The sequence below is a fragment of the Amblyraja radiata genome, unplaced genomic scaffold (genome assembly GCF_010909765.2).
Source record: "Amblyraja radiata isolate CabotCenter1 unplaced genomic scaffold, sAmbRad1.1.pri S89, whole genome shotgun sequence".
NCBI lineage: Eukaryota > Metazoa > Chordata > Chondrichthyes > Rajiformes > Rajidae > Amblyraja > Amblyraja radiata.
Window position 1 is genome coordinate 5490209 of NW_022630172.1, and position 25653 is coordinate 5515861.

The following is a 25653-nucleotide window of genomic DNA, read 5'->3' on the forward strand; positions in this document are numbered from 1 at the left end:
TGCTCCTGGACTGTGTTTCCCTGGTCTTCACTGTCTACCCGACAATCCTCCCCACTCAACTGATGATCTCCCTCTTCCTCTCCCTCTCCCTCTCCCTCTCCCTCTCCCTCTCTCTCTCTCTCCCTCCCTCTCCCTCCCTCTTCCTCTCCCTCCCTCTTCCTCCCTCCACCTCTCCCTCCCTCCATCTCTCCCTCCCTCCATCTCTCCCTCCCTCCCTCTCTTCATCTCCCCCTCCTCCTCTCTCCCCTCCCTCCCTCCCCCTCGCTCCCTCTCCTTCCCTTCCCTCTCTCTTCCTCTCTCTCTCCCCTCCCCCCCCTCCCTCACCCCCCTCCTTCCCCCCCCTTCCTCACCCACTCCCTCCCCCCCGTCCCTTTCCCCCCGCTCCCTCCACCCCCTCCCTCTCCCACGCCCGTCTCCCCCCCTCCCTCTCCTCCCACCTCCATCTCCCCTCCCTCCTCTCTCCCACTCTCTCTCGCCCCTCCCTCCCTCTCTCCCATCTCCCTCTCTCCCTCTCCCTCTCTCCTCCTCCCTCTCTCCCTCTCCCTCTCCCCATCCCACTCTCCCTCTCCCTCTATCTCTCTATCTCTATCTCTCTCCCACCAGGTTTACCTCATTCCACTGAAATCCGTCAATTCAGTTGAAGGGCATTGAACTCATTCTTGTAATCATGATTGTTGGGTTTGAGTTGAGCCATCTAACATTGTGTCCATTATCTGCCTTTTCCCGTGCAAGATGTTCAACGGAAACACAAGGAGACTCTGCGAGCACAGACTGAAACACTGAGTGTGAACACTATCCTGATGAACGAGATGGTTAAGAATTTCCTGCTGCTTGATCGATACGCTGAGCTCACAATCATCTCCACTGTTCGAGATCGGACACTGGTGGAACATGAGCTGCTGGCAAGAGGCCGGGACCATGAGGAATGGCAAAAGAAACATCTCCGGGGAGAACTGGAAAAAATCAGGACTGATCAATTGTTCCACAGCAGCTTTTCCCGGAGTAAATCCCGATCTGGGAGTTCAGAATCAGTAGCCGAAGTCGCGGGGAGTTCAGCATCAGTGTCCGGAGTCGCGGGGATCGGAAAAACAACAATGGTGCAGAAGATTGTTCATGACTGGGCCACAGGGAAAATATACCAACACTTCCAGTTTGTCTTCAGTTTCAAATTCCGGGATTTGAACATGATTAAACACAGAATAAACCTGAGGGAACTGATTCTGGATCAGTATCCTTACTTTGGGAATATGCTGCGGGAGGTCTGGAAGTACCCAGAGAGATTGCTGTTTATATTCGATGGTCTGGATGAATTCAAGGGCAGAATCGATTTTGCTGACAGTCGGAGAGACACAGAACCTAAGCACCAGTGTCCAGATCCCGAGTGGTGGTGTGAAGTGTCTGACATTGTGTACAGTTTAATCCAGCACAAGCTGCTCCCAGGTTGTTCAGTGCTAGTCACCACCCGCCCCACTGCGTTACATTTACTGGAAAAGGCAGAGATCAGTGTCTGGGCTGAAATCCTGGGATTTGTTGGTGAGGAACGGAAGGAATATTTCACCAGGTATTTTGAAGATCAGACGGTGGCAGCAGCTGTTTTCAAACATGTGAAGGAGAACGAGATCCTGTACACCATGAGCTACAACCCCTCCTACTGCTGGATCCTTGTCCTGACACTGGGTCCCTTCTTCACACAAACACACCAGGACCCGCAGCAAGTTCTCAAGACCATCACACAACTATATTGCTACTTTATTTACAACATCCTGAAAAACCACGGCCGTGAGATTGAGAACCTCCGTGAGGTGTTACTGAGGGTTGGTCAGATGGCCTTCACTGGAGTGGCTGAGAAGAACATTGTGTTCACAGATGAAGATTTGATCAATTGCAATCTGCAGCCTTCCCAGTTCCTGTCCGGGTTCCTAATGGAACTTTTGGAGAGAGAGGATTCAGCCCGGAGCGTGGTGTACACCTTCCCGCACCTCACCATCCAAGAGTTTGTAGCCGCACTCGCACAATTCCTGACTGTAGATCGCGGGGATATCACAACACTCCTCATTGAAGCCCATGGCAATTCAGACGGGCGATTTGAAGTATTTCTCCGTTTTGTCGCTGGTCTCTCCTCCCCGCGGACAGCTTGGATCCTGGAGGAGTTTCTGGGTAAATTCCCTCATCAAACAATCCGCCGAGTGAGTGACTGGGTGAAGGAGGAGGTTAAACGCTGGGCTAGAAACACATGGAGTTTAGCTGGTAAACGGAGCCTCCTGAAGACGATGCACTACCTGTTTGAGTCACAGAATCCTGCACTGGCTCAGCAGACAATGGGATCTGTGGAAACACTTTCATTCCGTGGACTGGGACTGACCCCGATTGACTGTGCGGTCCTGTCTCATGTCATCAGGCTCTGTGACACAATCAAATACCTCGATCTGGTGAGCTGCCGCATTCAGTGTGAAGGTCTCCAGCGGCTGGGACCGGTTCTGCACAAGTGTCAGGACTTGGGGTAAATATCCGTTTGACGCTAACACTGAACTGTAAAATTGTTCCACTATTTTGTTATTCCGTCAGTCCAGCACCCCTTCTATGGGGCCGAGCGGCCGTCACTGTGCACGGGGTGGTTGGGCTCCCCCGGGTCACGGTGATCGACCCCTTCCCCCGGGACACGCCTGTTGCCTGCCCTGCCCTGCCCTGCCGCCGTTCACTGCACGGGGAATGAGAAAAAATCTTGTCCCGGTTGTCGGGGAATGAGAATAAATGGTGAAAGTCACCAAACACCCACATCCACACGGATTTGTTCAATAATGTGCTGAGGTGTTTCCAGAAATATCCCTTTGAGAGAAGTTGTCTATCTCAGCCTCACCGGGCGGGGTTTGTATCCGTTTGTTTCTTACTCTGTCTGTTTGTGTTTAGACTGGGATACAACGGCCTGGGAGATTCCGGAGTGAAACTGGTGTCTGCGGCTCTGAGGAACCCGGACTGTAAAATACAGGCACTGTGGTAAGTCCCAGACTGTGAGAGATTGTGTTTACACTCACTGGGTGTCTGACACAGAACATTAATATGATCAGTAATTGTGTCACTGATAAACACTGGGGATTTGCACTGTGTCCTGTCTCTCTGTGTCCCTCACCCTCACCCTCTCTCATCTCCAGGCTGGAATGTGTCGGTCTCACAGATTCTGGAGCCGAGGATCTCGCCTCTGCCCTCAGTACAAACCCCTCGCTGACGGAGCTGAACCTGAATGATAATAAACTGGGAGATTCTGGAGTGAAACTGGTGTCTGAAGCTCTGAGGAACCCGGACTGTAAAATACAGAGACTGTGGTAAGTCCCAGACTGTGAGAGATTGTGTTTACACTCACTGGGTGTGTGACACTGAACATTATTGTGAGGGATAAGATGATTAAACCACCACCATTGTGAGGGGCCGAACGGTTGTAGTCACCGACCCTGTGATGGGCCGAGTAACTGGAAACACCAACCTTGTGATTCGAACAAACAGTCAGACCTTCAGAGCTGTTGATAACATTGTAGAATAACAAGATGAGGTAAGGAATGTAGCTGACAACACAGAAGCTATTCTTTAGGTCAAAGGCAATTAAATAGGTTAGGCCAACAGATACTGCGCATGCTTAATAAGTTAAATGAATATTAACTTTACGCCCCTCATGACAAAGAACCTAATTTAAATGTACATGCGATGTATGATGTGGGAGGAGAGGGAATGATTGATGACGCACGGAGGGGAGGGTTGGAAGATTGTGAACCTCGGTACCCTGATTGGAAGGGGTCAGAAGGGGAGGCGTCCGATCAATAAAGACTGTATACTAAATCGTGGAAACAAGAAATGCTTTATTTGCGAGTCTGCAGAATCGGGTGCCTCTCCAAGTTGAGACACACCGAGCAAAGGAAAAACGTCTTGTTTTATACAATTCAGTATACAGTCTTTATTGATCGGACGCCTCCCCTTCTGACCCCTTCCAATCAGGGTACCGAGGTTCACAATCTTCCAACCCTCCCCTCCGTGCGTCATCAATCATTCCCTCTCCTCCCACATCATACATCGCATGTACATTTAAATTAGGTTCTTTGTCATGAGGGGCGTAAAGTTAATATTCATTTAACTTATTAAGCATGCGCAGTATCTGTTGGCCTAACCTATTTAATTGCCTTTGACCTAAAGAATAGCTTCTGTGTTGTCAGCTACATTCCTTACCTCATCTTGTTATTCTACAATGTTATCAACAGCTCTGAAGGTCTGACTGTTTGTTCGAATCACAAGGTTGGTGTTTCCAGTTACTCGGCCCATCACAAGGTCGGTGACTACAACCATTCGGCCCCTCACAATGGTGGTGGTTTAATCATCTTATCCCTCACAATCCTCCCTTTTTCTTTTGCTACGCATCCTGTATTAAACCCCATTCCTAGACTTCCTGCTGTTCCAAAGCTAATAACATTCTTTTTATTTCTCTTTCCTCTGGGTCCTCTCTCGGCCTCATTATCATTATCTTCTGGACGCCCCCTTTCTCCCCCATGGGGACTACAACTGCCTGCATTTGGCTTATACTTCTGGTTATAAGAACCCTGAGACATGGTATACAACAGGGGATAATGATCAATGCAGCTAATGCCCATAAAATCACCAGTCCCACCGCTTTCCACCAGGCTCCTCCTAAGATGTAAATACACCATCCTGCTCCCATGATTGTGTTCCATCTCTGTACCGGAACATGTGCTATTTTTCTGATTCCTTCTGATATATCCATTACTGCTTGCCCGTTGTCATCTATGTTTAGGCAGCAATTAGAGAGGTTGAATTTTCCGCATACTCCTCCCTCTTCGGCTAGTAAGTAGTCTAAGGCCAAACGGTTTTGGTATATCGCTGTTCTCATCTGTGTCTGCTGCTTCGCCAACATCTCTAGTGCAGATGCAGTCTGGTTAATAATTACTTCCAGCACTGCCTGTAGTCTTATGCTCCGATTTAACATATACACTGGGGTCCGGTAGCCCCAGGATCCGTCCTGTGCCCAAGTGGCTGGTCCATAATATGAGATGATTCTTGCAGGTGGCCACTCATAATTTTCCCATTTTCCGATGTCCATTCCTCTCTTCGTTCGGTGTAGATCGTCAAAGATGGGTGTTCCTAGCGACCGCCCCTCCTCAGTGGTCAACAGAAAAAAAAACCCTGGTTGTACCAGTCCAATTAAAAAAGTCCCACTCCATTTTTCTGGCAATACCGAGTATGCCTTGTGTCCGCATATCCATAGCAGTCCTTCAGGGGCAGGTCCACTAGAGGTAACATTGTCCCATATGTCCTGCAACACTGGGATTCCCTGGTAAGGGTTGTTCCCGGTGCAATTCCATAATCCAGTCGATTCGCATCCATCAGTCTTCATCCAGATAGTACAGTTTCCTTCATCCTTTACAGTGGGATACCATTGAGGTTCCTCTGGCCACCACACTCGGGATTGATTTGGCCACTGGGTGATGATGTGCTGGCAGGGGCTGCTGCCTACTAGGATGGCATCCTTTGCCCAGGGCCTGGCGATACACTCAGTTCCAACCGGGGTGTGTGTCAGGACCCATTCCTGGGGACTTCGATCTCTTCCCACCGTCAAATTCCACTTTATCAGGTTCCATACCTCAATGATAGATCCTCTCCATGGCCACCGTGAGCTCATCAGCGGTCCTCCACAAACCCAACAGTTAGTCACATTCAGGGTTCTGGCTATCCGGAGGGCCAAGTCCACAAACAGGTTTCTCCCCACTTCGGGGATCTCAATCTGCTGCTTTATTTCATCATACATAGTCTGGTGCAGTTGAGGCTGGGAAGGTGGGGGAGGTTTGTTGACTACTGCTTCTGCTAACTTCCCTATCACTACCTCCTTAATTCTGTCTAATGTTTCCTCCCTGGCTCGGGAAGGGATGCCTAACTGTCCTCTCTTGGTCATGCAGACCCATTTCTCCCCTTTTGGGCAGGTAATGTGCCCAACACTTCCTACATGTCCCTTATTTTCTACTACATAATACCCCCTCCCTCCGTCCTGACAAACAGCTTTAGTCCTTAGGTCGTAGCAAACATCACTTACATGGGAATGATAGGTAAATGCTCTGGTTGTTCGCCCTCCATATCTGATAGGATGGTAGCACTTATCACAGTAATTAACACTTCTTATAATGGTTACATACATAGTTAGTAATACTACAACTGCTCCTTTCATGCTGTTAGTTTCATACACTTATTTCTTACTGAAAGTTAATGCCAGGGGCTTATTCCCTGGTTTTACCGTCCACTGATCGTCTTTCTCAGGAACTGACGTCTGGTCAACGGGTCCTTTAACCCGGGTCGCATGTGTCCACCCTTTTTCTTTTGTTCATACTGCTGTCTCCGTTGTCAGCAATGCCAGGTATGGGCCAGTCCACCGGGGCTGCAGTTTCTCCTCCTTCCAACTTTTAATCAGTACCCAGTCACCGGCCTTTATAACGTGTATTGGAAAGTCGAGTGGTGGACTTTGTGCCAACAGTCCTTTTATTTTTAATTCTGCAAGGGAACGAGACACTGCCAGTAAATAGTTCCTCAGGAACACATCGCTGCCTTCGAAGGTCGGCGTGCCCTCTACCTTTCCAAGATAGGGCAGCCCAAACAACATTTCGTAGGGAGACACCGCAATAGCTTTACGGGGTGCCGTTCGTATTCTTAATAATGCAATTGGTAAACACTTAGTCCAGGGTAGTCTGGTTTCCTCCATTAACTTAGTTATCTGTGTTTTAAGGGTTGCATTCATCCTTTCCACTCGCCCAGAACTCTGGGGGTGCCAGGGTGTATGCAATTTCCAATTTATTCCCAAGGTACTGCAAACCAACAGGTGAACCTTAGAGGCAAAATGTGTTCCTCGGTCGGAATCTATGGATTCGATGACCCCGTATCGGGGAATGATTTGTTCTAATAATATCCGGGTTACTGCCTGAGCGGTGGCATTTATCGTGGGAAATGCTTCCACCCACCTGGTGAAATGGTCTACAACTACTAGGAAGTACTTCCACCTTTGTATTCTTGGAAGTTCTGTAAAATCGACCTGTATTCTCTGGAAGGGTCTTATAGCCAATTGTTGTCCTCCACCCGGGACAGCTCTCATTACCTTCTTGTTAACCCTCTGACATAACACACAACCGGAGACTGTCTGCTTAGCCAAAGTATAGATACCTCGGCAAGCGTAGGTCCGTAGTAGTGTGTCACACAGGGCCTGCGCTCCCCAATGTGACTGGGAGTGCAGTTGTGTCATCAAATCCCGAGTTAATCCTTTGGTTAACATTTGTTTCCCATCCGGCGTCCACCACCTCCCGTCAGTGGAACGCCGAGCCCCTAACTCATTCATTTTATCCTCCTCCTCCTGTGAGAATACAGGTATCTTTCCTACTCCTTCCCTTAATGGTATTAAAGACAACATCCTCACTGTTCCTTCTGTCGCTGCCTTTTTGGCGGCTCCGTCTGCCGCTTCATTTCCCCTTGCTTCTAATGAGTTCCCCTTTTGGTGTCCCGCCACATGAACCACCGCGATCCTTTCTGGCAAATGTAATGCTTCCAGCGCCTTCTCAATTAATTGCTCATGTGCCAACTCCTTTCCTCTTGCTGTAATCATCCCCCTTTCTTTCCATATTCTCCCAAACGTGTGCACTGCTCCAAATGCATATTTGGAGTCGGTGTACACCGTTCCTTCCTTCCCCTCCAACAATTCTAACGCCCGTATTAAGGCATACAATTCACATGACTGAGCCGACCAACTACCTGGCAACCTGCCCGCCTCCACTCCTTCAAATCCTTCTCCTCCTATTATGGCATACCCACTATATCTTTTTCCATTTATACAGCGGGTAGAACCGTCTATAAACCACCTTTCTCCCTCTACCAGAGGCTGCTCCTCCAAATCCTCCCTGCTCTTGGTCTGTAGTTCTATAACTTCGCTACAGTAGTGTTCTGGTCTCTGCCCTTCCTGCTCGTCGTCCGCCGAGTATAAAAACTGGGAAGGGTTTAAATTCTTATCGGTCAGAATGGTCAAATCGTCTTTTTCCATAAGTATCACTTCGTACTTTAGGATCCTGGAGTCAGTCAACCACCGGTTGGACTTCTGAGTTAGTATTGTCCGGACCGTGTGGGGAGTGGATACTACCAGGTCACCTCCAAATGTCAATTTTCTACTTTCTTCCACTAATATTGCTGTTGCTGCGACCGCTTGAATACATACAGGCCACCCTCATGACACCGGATCCAAGAGTTTAGAAAGGAATGCGACTGGCTGTCGCTTCCCTCCTCTCTTTTGTGTCAGTACCCCCAACGCAATTCCATTCTCCGCATTAACAAAGAGATGGAATGGTTGATCGATGGACGGGAGGGTCAGTACCGGTGCGGTGATCAGGCTATTCTTTATTTCTCCAAATCTCTGTTCGTCCTCAGAATCCCATTGTACTTTATCAGTCTCCTCACACAATTTATCATACAAGAACTTGACTTGTCGGGTGTAATTGTCTATCCATAATCTACAGTATCCAATTAACCCGAGAAACTTCCTGATTTCCTTTTTGTTCCTTGGCATCGGCAGCCCGGTGATCCCAGCTATTCTTTCGGGGGTTATTCTCCTTTTCCCGTCACTAATCAGGTGTCCTAGATATTTAACCTCCTGTTCTACAAATTGTAGTTTATTTTTGGACACTCTCAATCCCTTTTCCCCTAAAAAGTTTAAGAGGGTTATGGTTGCATCCCTTACTGGCTCTTCTTCTCCGCCTGAGAGTAACAAATCATCTACGTACTGCAATAATTGTGTCCCATAGGTCCTGGGAACATCCTCTAATACTTGTTCTAATATTTGCCCGAACAGGTTCGGGGATTCAGTAAATCCCTGAGGGAGCACAGTCCATCGATACTGTTGCTTCCTCAGTGTGTCTGGGTTTTCCCCACTCGAATGCAAAGAGGTCTCTACTTTCCTCAGCCAGGGGGCAGCTCCAAAAGGCGTCTTTCAGATCTACCACACTGAACCACCTGTGGTTAGGGGGTATACGCCCCATTATGGTATAAGGATTTGGGACTACCGGGTGTCGAGCCCTAACTACCCTATTCAATTCTCTTAGGTCCTGGACCAGTCGGAACGTTCCGTCAGTCTTTCTTACAGGGAGTATTGGCGTGTTGTAGGGGGACATACAACTCTCCAATACTCCATCCTTCAGTAAGTTTTCTATAATTGGCTGCAGCCCTTTCCTTCCTTCCATTGAAATCGGATACTGTCTTACCTGTACTACTTCACTTCCTTCTCGCAAGGCTATCCTCAGAGGTGGTATTCTTAGCCCTCCCCTATTTCCCTCTCTTGCCCACACCTGTGAGACTATTCTTTCTTCATCTTGGGTCGTCAATTTATATAGTTGTACTATAATCTGTCCACCTACGGGAGCTGTGCCCATTCCTAATTGAACTTGTAAGTCCCTTCCCATCAGATTTATTCCTGCCTGGGGCACCAGGATTAAGTCTTCCATGGCCTCTCGATTTTCATATCTTACCATTACTCCTTCTATCTCGGGAGCTTTCATTACCTTTCCCCCTACTCGAGATTTTGACTTGCTTTTCCCCTAATCCCATTCCCTCCGGTATCCTGGTTACACTTGATCTTTCCGCCCCTGAGTCTACCATAAATACCGTGTCTTCTCCTTGGGGACATAATTTTAAGTTTACCAAGAATTCCCGTGTACGTCCTACACATCCCAAGGAGGGGAACCCCTGACCCCTCTATTCCTCCATCAGTGTGTACGATTGTACTTCATGCCTTATCTTTGGACATTCTCTTTTAAAGTGTCCTTCTTTGTGACAATGATAACACCGGGATGGCCCGGTGTGCCATCCCCCTGATCCTTGTTCTTTATTTCCCGGGGGACCCCAACCTTGGTCCCTCCATTCACCCCTTCCTCTTTCTCTTCTTTGAAAGTTTGGGGTCCCTGGTTCTCGCCTCCCCCCCCCCCCCTCACTGGAGGAGCAGATGCCCTGACCACGGGGGTTCTTTGGGTTGGGTTCCAACGCCACTTATTTCTCAATCCGACAACTCTTCGGATGTCTCAATAAGCCAGACGCACACCTCACCCCCCCCCCCCCCTCACCCCATCCGTGCAACATCCGCCCCAATGGACTATCAGGCGGAATGTGCGGCTCTTCACCAGTTTGAGCCTTTTTCCCCGGGCCCTTACTTTGCCCGTTCCGGTTACCCATCCCTGTCAGATCTTTTCCCGTCCAACAGAACCCAATCGCCCGAGTAATACTTAATAGTCAATATTCTTACCCGAGTCCTGTGCACAGAAATTGCTCGATTGATTGATCCCTTTCACCGGATTCCCTCTTGTTTCCAGAGTCTCTTGTCCGAATATCACTCGCTCAAACCACTGACGGCAAGCAAGGAGATCAGAAACTGCTGAATCAGCAGGGTGCACCTTCCCTTCCTTTCGTGCCTCCGTCAAGTGGCCGGAGTGGCGATCCCGGACAAGCCCCCAACTTGTGAGATATATTGTTTGTGCTCACAATCACTACTCAGAGACTAAATCGTGGAAACAAGAAATGCTTTATTTGCGAGTCTGCAGAATCGGGTGCCTCTCCAAGTTGAGACACACCGAGCAAAGGAAAAACGTCTTGTTTTATACAATTCAGTATACAGTCTTTATTGATCGGATGCCTCCCCTTCTGACCCCTTCCAATCAGGGTACCGAGGTTCACAATCTTCCAACCCTCCCCTCCGTGCGTCATCAATCATTCCCTCTCCTCCCACATCATACATCGCATGTACATTTAAATTAGGTTCTTTGTCATGAGGGGCGTACAGTTAATATTCATTTAACTCATTAAGCATGCGCAGTATCTGTGCCCTAACCTAATTAATTGCCTTTGACCTAAAGAATAGCTTCTGTGTTGTCAGCTACATTCCTTAGCTCATCTTGTTATTCTATAATGTTATCAACAGCTCTGAAGGTCTGACTGTTTGTTCGAATCACAAGGTTGGTGTTTCCAGTTACTCGGCCCATCACAAGGTCGGTGACTACAACCTTTCGGCCCCTCACAATGGTGGTGGTTTAATCATCTTATCCCTCACAATGTGGATGTGTGCCAGCAGGCTGGAGGAGCGGGCAAAGGCCTTGCCACAGAGCGGGCAGGTGAGGGGTGCTGGCCCGGTGTGGACTCGCCGGTGCTCCAGCAGGTGGTCAAGGCGGGTGAAGCCCTTACCACAGGACGGGCAGGGGAAGGGACGGTCACCGCTGTGGGTACGCCGGTGCTGCCACAGGCTGGACATGCGGGTGAAACCCTTGCCACACTCAGCGCACACAAAGGGTCTCTCTCTGGTGTGTATCCGCTGCTGCTCCCGCAGCCCCCATGCTCTCTTGTCACAGTGGGAGCAGCTGCTCGCCGGCGTGGGTCCGCCGGTGTTGCCGCAACCCCCGCGAGCTGTCAAACTCCTCACCGCAGTACGGGCAGTCGTAGGGCGGGCCACTGGTGGGCACGTGCTGGTGAGACAGGGCATGGGAAGCCATGGCAAAGCGCTCTACACTCACAGGGCTGGGGACGGGACAGTCGCCGGCGTGCACCCGCTGGTGGGACAGCAGCTTGGAGGAGCGGGTGAAGCCCTTGCCGCCCCGGGCGCAGGTGTAGGTATGATCGCCGGTGTGGGTACGCTGGTGTTGCAGCAGGCTGCTGGACTGGGTGAAGCCCTTGCCACACTGGGCACAGGTGTAGGGAAGTTCGCCAGTGTGGGTGTGCTGGTGCTCCAGCAGCCGGTCAGAGCGGGTGAAGCCCTTGCCGCACTGGGCGCAGGTGAAGGGGCGCTCCCCGGTGTGGGTGCGCTGGTGCACCAGCAGGTGACTAGACTGGTTGAAGCCCTTGCCACACTGGGCGCAGGTGTAGGGACGCTCGCCGGTGTGGGTGCGCTGGTGCCTCAGGAAGTTGCTGGAGTGGGTGAAGCCCTTGCCGCACTGGGCGCAGGTGTAGGGGAGCTCGCCGGTGTGGGTGCGCTGGTGCACCAGTAGGCTGCTGGAATGGATGAAGCCCTTTCCGCAGTCGCTGCAGGTGAAGGGCCGCTCCCCGGTATGCAACCACCTGTGCAACTTCAATTCCGTGGACGACTTGAAGCCTTTGCCGCACTGGGCGCAGGTGTAGGGCCGCTCACCGGTATGAGTGCGCTGGTGCAGCACCAGTTTCATGGATTGAGTGAAGTCCTTGCCACACTGGGCACAGGTGTAGGGGCGCTCGCCAGTGTGGGTGCGCTGGTGCACCAGCAGGCAGTCAGAGCGGGTGAAGCCCTTGCCGCAGTCGCTGCATGTGTAGGGACGTTCCCCGGTGTGCACGCGCCTATGCACCTTCAGATTCTTGGACGACTTGAAGCCTTTGTCGCAGTCGCAGCAGGTGAAGGGCCGCTCACTGCTGTGCACCCGCTGGTGCGCCCGCAGCCCCGACAACTGGGTAAAGCTCTCGCCACATGTGGAGCAGCCATAGGGCTTCTCGCCCGTGTGCACCCGCCGGTGGGCCTTCAGCACATCCGCCCTCTTGAAGCTCTTGCCGCACTCTATGCAGTTGAAGGGGCGTTCTATCCTGTGCACCCGTCGGTGGGTCTCCAGCTGGCTCGGGCTCTGCCAGGCCTTGCCACATACGTCGCACTCATAACGCTTCTCCTTGTTGTGCCCCGTCATGTTGTCCTCCATCGAAGATCAGCCCTTGAAGCCCGGCCCGCACACCGAGCAGATGGAGGGCTCACCGGCACCCTGACCGCCCTCAATGGCCGCTCACGTTCCCGTCTCTCCGTACACAGCAACGGCTCCTAAACCCTGCAGGAGGGGAACACAGAGGGTCAACAAGCTGGCAAACAGGACAATACTAGCACATATTGGGTGCGTTTATGGCGGAGGAAACCGTTATATAATTCTGCGCTGCACACTGGCGCAGCGGTACAGTTGTAAATTAATTGGCCTCCACAAAATAGCTAAATTGTCCCCAATGTGCATAGGATAGTGCTAGTGTACGGGGTGATCGCTGGTCGGCGCGGACCCCATGGGCCGAAAGACCTGTTGTTTCCGCGCTGCATCAGCCATGATCATATTGAATGGCGGTGCTAGCTCAAAGGGCCGAATGGCCTTCTCCTGTACCCATTGTCTCTTGTCTATTGCCCCAGCGCCCCGCCATTCACAGTGAAGACCCTGCCCTGGTTTGACTTCCTAAACTGCAACACCCTCCCCACCCCCAAACAATGTGACCTCCTCCCTGTGGCTCCCTACCCCTTACCCCTGCCGCCTCCTGCTCCTTACCCCTCTTTGCTCCCTCCCCCCTCCAAACAGTGTGAACCCCCACCAGGCTCCCTACCCCCTTCCTCGACTCACTTGACCCCTCCCCCCCAGTTCCCTGCCCCCCCCCGTTCATCCCCCTCGGCACGAAACCCACTCCCCCTTAAATGCCTCCCCCCTCCCTTTGCTCCTTGCTTCCCCCCCCGCTACTCACTTCACCCCTTTTCCCAACCCCCAGCCTCTCACCCCTCCCTCCCCCGGACTGTCTCCTCTCTCTCTCCTACCCTCTCTACTTATTCCTGCCCCTCTCGGCCCCCCACCGCTCAGATATCTCTCTCCCTCTCCCTTCCGAACTTTCTTTCCTCAATTCTTCCCCTCTGTCTCTCCCTCTCCCTTCTCTCGCCACCCCTCTATCTCTCTCACTCTGCCTCTATCTCCCTCTATCTCTCTCACTCTGCCCCTCTCTCTCTCTCCCTCTTCCTCTCTCTATCGACCTCTCTCTCCCTCTCTCGCTACTCAATCCCTCTCTCTCCCCAACCTCTCTCTCTTTATCCCCTTCTCTCTCGTCATCTCCCCCCCTTTCCCTCTCTCCATCCCCTTCTCTCACTCTTTCCCCTATCGTTCTCCATCTCTCCCTCCCCACTCTATCTATCCCCTTCTCTCTCTCTCTCTCTCTCTTCCCCCCCTCTATCTCCATCTCTCCCTCCTTCTCTCTCTCTTTCTCACTCCATCTCTCCCTTTCTCTCTCCCTCTCTCTCACCGTCCAGTGCGGGTCGGCTCCATCTTGGGCCGGGGGCGTTGCCGTCATTTCCGGGCTGAGTGAGGCTACCCCTCAACCTGCGGGGCAACGGGGCGGGGCCGGTGGGCTGTGCGCTACGTCATTTCCGGGCTGATGCCCCTCTCTAGAATCTTCCAGCCTCTGCCCGGAAATGACGTTGCGGCCCCAAGATGGACGGTGAGAGAGAGAAGGAGGGAGAGAGAGAGAGGGAGAGAGAGAAACAAGAGAGCGAGAGAAAGGGAGCGAGAGGCAGAGAGAGGGAGAGATGGAGGGGAGAGAGATGGAGGAGGAGAGATAGAGGGAGGGAGAGAGATGGAGGGATCTAGAGATACGAGGGAGGGAGCGGGGGTGGCTAGCGAGAAGCTCTTTCTTTGTCGTCTCTCTCGGGGGTTCTCCCCCCCGTGAGCGCGTCAGAGTTGCGCTGTGGAGGTTAGCGCGGCGAGGGGCTAGTGAGGGAGGAGAGATTTTAAAATGTTACATCTTTTCTCAAATGGATAGATGTTTAGATCTAGTAATTGAATTTTGTAATTAGCTACAGTTGGGTAACTAACTAATAATTATATGCTTTAATTTCATGTCATCCCAGTAAGATTGTTTCATATTTGTTTCAGAATGCTTCAATCTATAGGGAGGTTTCACGGCAGTGGGGTCACGACCCATGACCCGTACTGTTGCTAGGCTACTCCAAATGGAGTACACGCGATGAACTGCAGGTAGGCACTTACCCTTGTTTCCAGCGTAGCGGGCCCGTTAAAACCCCACCGCTGAAATTGTCCATTTTTGCGTTGTAAATAATTATGGAAATCGGGATAAGCGTGTGAGATATTTAGCCTACTTCAGAATTCCAAAAGTGAGGAGAAATGACGGTGGATAGAAGCGAGAGCTGAAGGGACAACAACAGCCCGAGTGCTTGGCGAACATTGGCCGTTTGCTCACTGCATTTCATCAACAGTCAGGCATTATTTGTGTTTTTTCTTGATTCCTTTGGCATCTAAAATGTTTCAGAAGTGATAAATCTGGCTGTAATATTTTTAAATCGACTATATTTCCCAAGTGGGTTTTTACATACAAAATGAAAACGCCTGAAGAAAAAATTTACAGCCAGATTTATCACTTCTGAGAATTTTTAGATACCAAAGGAATCAAGAAAAAACACAAATAATGCCTTACTTGATGAAATGCAGTGAGCAAACACGATAATTCCCAATATTTTCAATGTTTACCAAGCATTTTAGCTGCTGTAGTCCCTTCAGTTCTCGCTTCTCTTTACCTTCATTTCACCACGTTTGGAATTCTGAAGTTGGGTACATGTCTCTCACACTTACCCCGACTTCCACAATTTTTTTCAGCGCAAAAAAAATCACCATTTTGACGGTTTTTAACAGGTAGGAAAGTACGCGTTTCTTGCATTAATAACATATACCAGAAGTTACGGATGTCCTCCAGATGGATTGAGTGGCTCTGTGCTTCAAGCCCTATGACCCAGTGACCTTACGTGCAAACCCCCTATTAAAAAGGTTATGGCCATTTTCATAGCATCTTGTTCCCTATTGCTTTTCCATTGACTTAACACAAAAGCTGTGATCAAGGACAGTCAAAAACCCATAACTTTCTGAAACATTAAGAGAACTGAATGACATTTTCAGTTATTATAGATTGAAGCATTCTGAAACAAATATGAAACAATCTTACTTGGATGAGCTGAAATTAAAGCATATAATTAGTTAGTTACCCAATTGTAGCTAATTACAAAATTCAATTACTAGATCTAAACATCTATCCACTTCTTAAGAAAAGAGTTAACATTTTTAAATCTCTCTCTCTCTCTCTCCCTCCAGTGCGGGTCGGCTCCTTCTTGGGGCCGGGGGGGACGGCGACATCATTTCCAGGATGAGGCCGCCCCGCTGAAAGATTATAGAGGGAGGGGGGGAGAGAGGGGCATCAGCCCGGAAATGACGGCATCGCCGGCCCAAGATGGAGCCGACCCGCACTGGACGGTGAGAGAGAGGGAGTGAGAAAGAGAGAGATGGAGGGAGAGAGAGTGGGGAGGGAGAGATGGAGAGAGAGAGAGAGGGAGAGGCGGTGGGGAGGGAGAGATGGAGAGAGAGAAGTGGATAGAGAGAGAGGGTGGGGAGGGAGAAGGGGATAGAGAGAGATAGAGGGTGGGGAGGGAGAGATAGAGAGAGAGAAGGGGATAGAGAGAGAGGGGGGGGGGGAGGGAGAGAAGGGGATAGAGAGAGAGAGAGAGAGAGGGTGGGGAGGGAGAGATGGAGAGAGAAGGATCGAGAGATAGAGGGTGGGGAGGGAGAGATGGTGAAAGAAAAGCGGATAGAGAGATAGGGGGAGAGGGTGGGGAGGGAGAGATGGAGAGAGAAAGAGATAGAGAGAGAGGAGAAAGGGTGGGGAGGGAGAGATGGAGGGAGAGGGGAAGAGGAGCCTGAAGTCGTGGTACATATAGGTACCAATGACATAGGTAAAAAAAGGGAAGAGGTCCTGAAGGGAGGACTTAGGGAGTTGGGAGGAGAGTTAAGGAAAAAGACCAAAAAGGTAACAATCTCAGGATTACTGCCTGTACCACGCGACAGTGAGAGTAGGAATGGAGCAAGGTGGAGGATAAATGAGTGGCTGAAAGACTGGTGCAGAGGGCAGGGATTCAAGTTTCTGGATCATTGGGACTTCTTTTGGGGAAGGTGGGACCTGTACAGAAAGGATGGGTTGCACTTGAACCCGAGGGAGACCAATATCCTGGCGGGGAAATTTGCAAAGGCCACTGGGGAGACTTTAAACTAGAATGGTTGGGGCTAGGGACTCAAATAGAGAAAGCTAGTAGACAGAATGGGAGGCAGGAAGCAGAAAAGGGAAGCACTCGGACACAAGAGGAGAAAAAAATAAAAAGGAAATAAACAGAGAATAAGAGGCGGTGGGTTTCTTAAATGTGCATATTTTAATGCTAGGAGCATTGTAAGAAAGGTGGATGAGCTTAGAGCCTGGATTGACACCTGGAAGTATGATGTTGTGGCGATCAGTGAAACATGGTTGCAGGAGGGCTGTGATTGGAAACTAAATATTCCAGGATTTCGTTGCTTCAGGTGTGATAGAATTGGAGGGGCAAGAGGTGGAGGTGTTGCATTGCTTGTCAGGGAAGATATTACAGCAGTGCTTTGGCAGGATAGATTGGAGGGCTCATCTAGGGAGGCTATTTGGGTGGAACTGAGAAGTGGGAAAGGTGTATCAACACTTATAGGGGTGTATTATAGACCGCCAAATGGGGAACGAGAATTGGAAGAGCAAATATGTAAGGAGATAGCAGATATTAGTAGTAAGCACAAGGTAATGATTGTGGGAGATTTAACTTTCCACACATAGACTGAGAAACACATTCTGTAAATGGGCTGGATGGTTTGGAGTTTGTAAAATGTGTGCAGGACAGTTTTTTTGCAGCAATACATAGAGGTACCTACTAGAGAAGGGGCAGTGCTGGACCTCCTGTTAGGAAATGAGACGGGACAGGTGGCGGAGGTATGTGTTGGGGAGCACTTCGGGTCCAGTGATCACAATACCATTAGTTTCAATATAATTATGGAGAGGGTCAGAACTGGACCTAGGGTTGAGATTTTTGATTGGAGAAAGGCTAACTTTGATGAGATGCAAAATTATTTAAAAGGAGTGAACTGGGACATTTTGTTTTATGGGAAGGATGTAGAAGAGAAATGGAGGACATTTAAAGGGGAAATTTTAAGAGTACAGAATCTTTATGTTCCCGTTCGGTTGAAAGGAAACAGTAAAAATTGAAAAGAGCCCTGGTTTTCAAGGGAAATTGGATATCTTGTTCGGAAAAAGAGGGAGATCTACAATAATTATAGGCAGCATGAAGTAAATGAGGTGCTTGAGGAGTATAAGGAATGTAAAATGAATCTTAAGAAAGAAATTAGAAAAGCTAAAAGAAGATATGAGGTTGCTTTGGCAAGTAAGGTGAAAGTAAATCCAAAGGGTTTCTACAGCTATATTAATAGCAAAAGGATAACGAGGGATAAAATTGGTCCATTGGAGAGACAGAGTGGACAGCTATCTGCAGAGCCAAAAGAGATGGGGGAGATATTGAACAATTTGTTTTCTTCAGTATTCATCAAGGAGAACGATATTGAATTATGTGAGGTAAGGGAAACTAGTGGAGAAGCTATGGAAACTATGAGTTTCAAAGTAAAAGAAGTACTGACACTTTTGAAAAATATAAAAGTAGATAAGTCTCCAGGTCCTGACAGGATATTCCCTAGGACATTGAGGGAAGTTAGTGCAGAAATAGCCGGGGCTATGACAGAAATATTTCAAATGTCATTAGAAACGGGAATAGTCCCCGAGGATTGGCGTACTGCGCATGTTGTTCCATTGTTTAAAAAAGGTTCTAAGAGTAAACCTAGCAATTATAGACCTGTTAGTTTGACTTCAGTGGTGGGCAAATTAATGGAAAAGATACTTAGAGATAATATATATAAGCATCTGGATAAACAGGGTGTGATTAGGAACAGTCAACATGGACTTGTGCCTGGAAGGTCATGTTTGACTAAACTTCTTGAATTTTTTGAAGAGGTTACTAGGGAAATTGACGAGGGTAAAGCAGTGGATGTTGTCTATATGGACTTTAGTAAGGCCTTTGACAAGGTTCCTCATGGAAGGTTGGTTAAGAAGGTTCAACTGTTGGGTATAAATGCAGGAGTAGCAAGATGGATTCAACAGTGGCTGAATGGGAGATGCCAGAGGGTAATGGTGGATGGCTGTTTGTCGGGTTGGAGGCCAGTGACTAGTGGGGTGTCTCAGGGATCTGTGTTGGGTCCTTTGTTGTTTGTCATGTACATCAGTGATCTGGATGAAGGTGTGGTAAATTGGATTAGTAAGTATGCAGATGATACCAAGATAGGGGGTGTTGTGGATAATGAAGAGGATTTCCAAAGTCTAGAGTGATTTAGGCCATTTGGAAGAATGGGCTGAAAGATGGCAGATGGAGTTTAATGCTGATAAATGTGAGGTGCTACACCTTGGCAGGACAAATCAAAATAGGAAGTACATGGTAAATGGTAGGGAATTGAAGAATACAGTTGAACAGAGGGATCTGGGAATAACCATGCATAGTTCCTTGAAGGTGGAATCTCATATAGATAGGGTGGTAAAGAAAGCTTTTGGTATGCTAGCCTTTATAAATCAGAGCATTGAGTATAGAAGCTAGGATGTAATGTTAAAATTGTACAAGGCATTGGTGAGACCAAATCTGGAGTATGGTGTACAATTTTGGTCGCCCAATTATAGGAAGGATGTCAACAAAATAGAGAGAGTACAGAGGAGATTTACTAGAATGTTGCCTGGGTTTCAACAACTAAGTTTCAGAGAAAGGTTGAATAAGTTAGGTCTTTATTCTCTGGAGCGCAGAAGGTTAAGGGGGGACTTGATAGAGGTCTTTAAAATGATGAGAGGGATAGACAGAGTTGATGTGGACAAGCTTTTCCCTTTGAGAATAGGGAAGATTCAAACAAGAGGACATGACTTCAGAATTAAGGGACAGAAGTTTAGGGGTAACATGAGGGGGAACTTCTTTACTCAGAGAGTGGTAGCGGTGTGGAATGAGCTTCCAGTGGAAGTGGTGGAGGCAGGTTCGTTGGTATCATTTAAAAATAAATTGGATAGGCATATGGATGAGAAGGGAATGGAGGGTTATGGTATGAGTGCAGGCAGGTGGGAGTAAGGGAAAAAAGTTGTTCGGCACGGACTTGTAGGGCCGAGATGGCCTGTTTCCGTGCTGTAATTGTTATATGGATATATGGTTAGAAGTGGATAGAGAGAGAGGGTGGGGAGGGAGAGATGAAGAGAGAGAAGGGGATAGAGAGAGAGATGGTGGGGAGTGAGAGATGGAGAGAGAGAAGGGAATAGAGAGAGAGGGTGGGGAGGGAGAGATAGAAGGGTATAGGGAGAGAGAGACAGAGGGTGGGGAAGGAGAGATGGGGAGAGAGGGGATAGAGAGAGAGAGAAAGAGGGTGGGAGGGAGAGATGGAGAGAGAAGGGGATAGAGAGAGAGAGAGGGGGGTGGGGAGGGAGAGATGGAGAGTGAGAAGGGGAAAGAGAGAGGTGGGGAGGGATAGATGGAGAAAGAGAAGGGGGTAGAGAGAGAGGGTGGGGTGAGGGAGAGATGAAGCCCGAGAGAGACGGGATAGAGAGAGAGGGTGGGGAGGGGGAGGGGAGAGAAAAGGGGATAGCGAGAGAGAGAGAGGGCGGGGATGGAGAGAGAAGGGGATTGATAGGAAAGTAGGGTGGGGAGGGAGAAGAGGAGAGTGGAGGGGATAGAGAGAGGGGTGGGGAGGGCGATGGAGGAGAGAAGGGGATAGAGAGAGGGAAAGAGGGGAGGGACAGGAGAGAAGGGGATAGAGAGGGGAGAAAAGAGGGTGGGGAGGATGAGAACAAGAGAGGGAGGGGGAGAGGGATAGAGTTGTGTGTGGGTGAGAGCGAGGAGAGAATGATAGGGGGGAGAGGGAGAGAGAGACAGAGTGAGAGAGATAGAGGAGTGGAGATTGGGCCTTTGCGCCAGCACCGCCATTCAATGTGATCATGGCTGATCATCCCAAATCAGTACCCCGTTCCTGCCTTCTCCCCATATCCCTTGACTCCGCGATCTTTGAGAGCCCTATCCAACCCTCTCTTGAAAGTATCCAGAGATCCGGCCTCCACCGCCCTCTGAGGCAGAGAATTACACACTCTGTTGTGAAAAGTGTTTCCTCGTCTCCGTTCTAAATGGCTTACCCCTAATTCATAAATTGTGGCCCCTGATTCTGGACTCCTCCAACATTGTGTCCAATCCCTTAATAATCTTATATGTTTCAATAAGATCCCCCCATCCTTCTAAACTCCAGAGTGTACAAGCCCATCCGCTCCATTCTCCCAGCATATGACAGTCCCGCCATCCTGGGAATTAACCTGGTGAACCTACGCTGCTCTCCCTCAATAGCAAGGATGTCCTTCCTCAAATTAGGGGGCCAAAACTGCACACAATACTCCAGGTGTGGTCTCACTAGGACTCAGTACAACTCTGAGCCTGGCGGAATGAGTGGCGCCGAGGGATCTAGGAGTGCGGGCACGAGTTGGGCCGAAGGACCTCTTTCCAACGCTGTATCACTCCATGACTCTGACAAAGTGCTGGAGTAACTCAGCGCCTCTCCCCTTATTCCTGCCCCTCTCAGCCCCCACCGCTCAGATATCTCTCTCTCTCCCGAACTCTCTCTCCTCAATTCCCCCCTCTCTGTCTCTCCCTCCCTTCTCTCTCCACCTTCTATATCTCTGCCCCTCTCACTCTCCCCCTCTCTCTACCCTCTCACTCTCTCTCTCTACTCAATCCATCTCTCCCTCTCCCTCTCTCTCCCTCTCTCACCGTTCAGTGCGGATCGGCTCCATCTTGGCCGCGACAGATGCGTCATTTCCGGGCTGAGGCCGCCCCGCAGAGTGCGGGGCAAAGGGCGTCCGGGGCGGCGACGTCATTTCCGGGCTAGGGCCGCCCCGCTCGAAGGTTCTCGAGAGGGGGAGGGAGAGAGAGGGGGCATGAGCCCGGAAATGACGTCGCGCACAGTCCCGGCTCGTTGCCCCGCAGGTTGCGGCCCGGATATGACGTGTCGCCGCGGCCCAAGATGGAGCCGATCCGCGCTGAACGGTGAGAGAGAGGGAGAGGGGGAGAGGGAGAGATATAGAAGGTGGAGAGAGGGGGAGAGAGAGAGAGAGAGAGAGGGAGGGAGAGGGAGAGGGGGGCGGGGCCACTAACAGTCCACCAATCACAAGCTGCCGAGCGCATCTATGACATCACTATGGGACGTTGCCAACGGTAACCACGGACGGTGAGGGAGAGAGAGAAGGAGAGAGAGAGATAGGTGGTGTGCGGAGAGAGGTTGACTCCCACTGTCCCCTCCATCCTCCCTCCCTCTCCCTCTATCCTCTCTCCCTCTCCCTCCATCCTCTCTCCCTCTCCCTCCATCCTCTCTCCCTCTCCCTCCATCCTCCCTCTCTCTCACACACACGGTGAAGTTTCCTCCCCACTCTCCTGTCGGGTTAAAGAGCGGGTGTGAAGTTTATTAATGATGATATTTATCAGCGGGCGGTGAATCTGTGGGATTCGTTGCCACAGACGGCGGTGGAGGCCAAGTAAGTGGGTAAACAAGGGGGGGCCATTGAAACGTCACCGAACAGGTAGGTGTGGGCAAGCCCATTGAGGGCTTTGTAGACATGGAGGAGAATCTTGAAGGAAGGAGATGGAGAGGAATTTCTTTAGCCAGAGGGTGGTGAATCTGTGGGATTCATTGCCACAGACGGGGTGGAGGCCACAAGTCAGTGGATTTATTTAAGGCAGAGATAGATAGATTGTTGATTAGTGCAGGTGTCAGGGATTATGAGGAGAAGGCAGGAGAACGAGGTTAGCAGGGAGAGGTAGATCAGCCGTGATTGAATGACGGAGTGGACTAGATGGGCCAAATGGCCTAATTCTGTTCCTATCATAGAAACATAGAAAATAGGTGCAGGAGGAGGCCATTTGGCCCTAGGATCCAGCACCGCCATTCGTTGTGATCATGGCTGATCGTCCCCTATCAATAACCCGTGCCTGCCTTCTCCCCATGATCATCCCCGATGATCTTGTGATTTCACTCAACAGGGGTTGGAAAGAGCAGTTTGTTACTTTTGGTTTGCTGATAACACATTCTCAGGTAGGAGGGAGAGAGAGAGGGGAGGGGGGGAGAGAGAGAGAATGAGGGAGGGGGAGGAGGGAGAGCGAGAGAGAAGGGGGAAGGAGGGAGAGAGAGAGGAGGGAGGGGCAGTGAGCGGGAGAAAGTAATGGAGAGGGAGAGGCGAGGACAGGAGGGTCTGTTTCCCGAAGTGTTTGAACATCTCTCTCCCCTCCACCTCTCTCTCCCCTCCACCTCTCTCTCCCCTCCACCTCCCTCTCCCCTCCACCTCCCTCTCCCTCCCCACCTCTCCCTCCGTCTCTCTCCCTCCGTCTCTCTCCCCCTCCCCCTCTCTCTTTTGCCTTTCTCTGTCTTTCCCTCACTCTCTGTCTTTCTCTCGCTCTCTGTCTCTCTTCCTCTGTCTCTCTCCGTCTCTCTCTATGTCTCTCTCTCTCTCTCCCTTTCTGTCTCTCTCCCTCTGTGTCTCTCTCTCCCTCTCTCCGTCTCTCTCTCTCTGTCTCTCACTCTCTCTCTCTTTCAGGTAGCTACATCATTACTATCGGAGTGGACTTCGAGTCATACGGTCAATGTTAATGGGGAGAAGGTGAAGCTGCAGATCTGTACAATCACGTCTACGTAAGTTCAATCCCCCGCTCCCCCCCAGGGCTCTCGCTTAACTTTTTTGTCAGAGAGGGAGGGAGGTGAATACTCTCTCTCTCCCTCTCTCTTCTCTCTCTCCTTTCGCAAATGTTTCTGAAAACTCTCCCAAACTTTCTCTCACACTCATTCCCTCCCTGGCAGGCCAATCCTCTCTACATCTCTCCCCATCTCTCTCCCACCCTCTCTCTCTCCCTCTCTCTCTCCCTCTCCCTCCCTCTCGCCCTCTCTCCCTCTGTCTCTCTCTCTCTCCCTCTCTCTCTCCCCCTCTCTCTATCCCTCTCTCCCTCTCTCACCACTCTCTGCCCCTCTCTCTCCCTGTCTCTCCATCCCTGGTGAGACCACACACTATGTATTGTGTGCCGTTTTGGCCTGTTGGCCTTCATAACCAGAGGAGTTGAGTATAGGAGCAAACAGGTCCTTCTGCAGTTGTACAGGGCCCTGGTGAGACCACACCTGGAGTATTGTTTACAGTTTTGGTCTCCTAATTTGAGGAAGGACATTCTTGCTATTGAGGGAGCCCAGCGTAGGTTCACCAGGTTAATTCCCGGGATGTCGGGACTGTCATATGCTGAGAGAATGGAGCGGCTGGGCTTGTACACTCTGGAGTTTAGAAGGATGAGAGGGCATCATATTGAAACATATAAGATTGTTAAGGGTTTGGACAGGCTAGAGGCAGGAAACATGTTCCCGATGTTGGGGGAGTCCGGAACCAGGGGCCACAGTTTAAGAATAAGGCGTCGGCCATTTAGAACGGGGATGAGGAGAAACGTTTCCACCCAGAGAGTTGTGAATCTGTGGCCATTTAGGACTGAGATGAGGAGAAACTTTTCCACCCAGAGAATTATGAATCTGTGACCATTTAGGACTGAGATGAGGAGAACCTTTTCCACCCAGAGTGTTGTGAATCTGTGGCCATTTTGGACTGAGATGAGGAGAAACATTTCCACCCAGAGAGTTGTGAGTCTGTGGGATTTTATGCCTCAGAAGGCGGTGGAGGCCGGTTCACTGGATGTGTTTTCAAGGGAGAGCTGGATAGGGCTCTTAAAGATAGCGGAGTCAGGGGATATGGGGAGAAGGCAGGAACGGGGTACTGATTGGGAATGATCAGCCATGATCACTTGAATGGTGGTGCTGGCTCGAAGGGCCGAATGGCCTCCTCCTGCACCTGTTGTCTATTGTCCAGTGAAGGTGATTTAACTTGTTGTTAGACAAAAATGCTGAAGAAACTCACCGTGTGAGGCAGCATCTATGGAGTGAAGGACATGGTTCTTGAGTCTGAAGAAGGGTCTCGACCCGAATCGTCACCTATACCTTCGCTCCATAGATGCTGCCTCATCCGCTGAGTTACTCCAGCATTTTGTGTCTACCTTCGATTTTCCAGCATCTGCAGTCACTTCTTAAACATTTAGACGACATTGTTGTCTCGTTTATTCCATTCCATTGCGGTTCTTACAAAGAACGAGTCCTTATAAATATCTGTCCTGGACAATGGCATTTCTATTTGCGGATCATTTCTCTTTCCTGTCCTATGTGTTGAGTACGTTATGTATCTATCTGCAGTTAGGCCCACGGTTGGCAGGAATTGGTCTATGTTCACCCAAATCCTCTGTCCCAGAGAGGGAGAGAAAGAGAGAGAGAGCGAGACCGAGAGAGACAGTGAGGGGGAGAGGGAGAGAGAGACAGAGGGAGAGAGAGAGACAGAGAGAGACAGAGAGAGACAGAGAGAGACAGAGAGACACATAGAGAGATACAGAGACAGAGAGAGAGAGAGATAGAGAGAGACAGAGTGAGAGAGTGAGAGAGAGAGAGAGACAGACAGAGAGAGAGAGAGAGAGACACACATGAAGAGAGAAAGACAAACAGAGAGAGAGAGGGTGATATATTGATATAGAGAGGGAGAGATAGATAGAGAGAGAGAGAGACACACAGTAAAGGAAACCGGCTGAAAATTAGAAGCTGGTGTGACTTCAGTGTGGAGGGAGAGAGAGGGAGAGAGAGAGACGGACAGACAGAATGAGCGAGAAAGAGGCAAGGCCTTCAACCCAACCTGCCCACACCGGCCAAAATGCCCCATCTACACTAGTCCCACCGTGACCAACATGCCTCATCTACACTAGTCCCACACCGGCCAAAATGCCCCATCTACACTAGTCCCACCCCGACCAACATGCCCCATCTACACTAGTCCCACCCCGACCAACATGCCCCATCTACACTAGTCCCACCCCGACCAACATGCCCC

General features: G+C 50.1%; 1 protein-coding gene and 1 long non-coding RNA gene across 4 annotated transcripts in view; both read left to right on the plus strand.

The window, feature by feature from the left end:
* The window catches only part of LOC116969603 (zinc finger protein 850-like), a gene marked incomplete at its 3' end in the record, with an annotated part of 172149 nt that overhangs the window by 139038 nt on the left and 7458 nt on the right, over positions 1 to 25653 (plus strand). The window lies entirely within an intron of this gene.
* LOC116969589 lies at positions 11559 to 12314 on the plus strand. Of its 3 annotated transcripts, none has more exons than XR_004410845.1 (3): positions 11559 to 11745; positions 11914 to 11997; positions 12250 to 12306. It is a non-coding gene; the product is annotated as an uncharacterized LOC116969589 (long non-coding RNA). The 3 variants fall into 3 exon arrangements; XR_004410843.1 differs by having other exon boundaries at positions 12166 to 12258; XR_004410844.1 differs by lacking the exon at positions 11914 to 11997 and adding an exon at positions 11830 to 11913 and having other exon boundaries at positions 11560 to 11745; positions 12250 to 12314.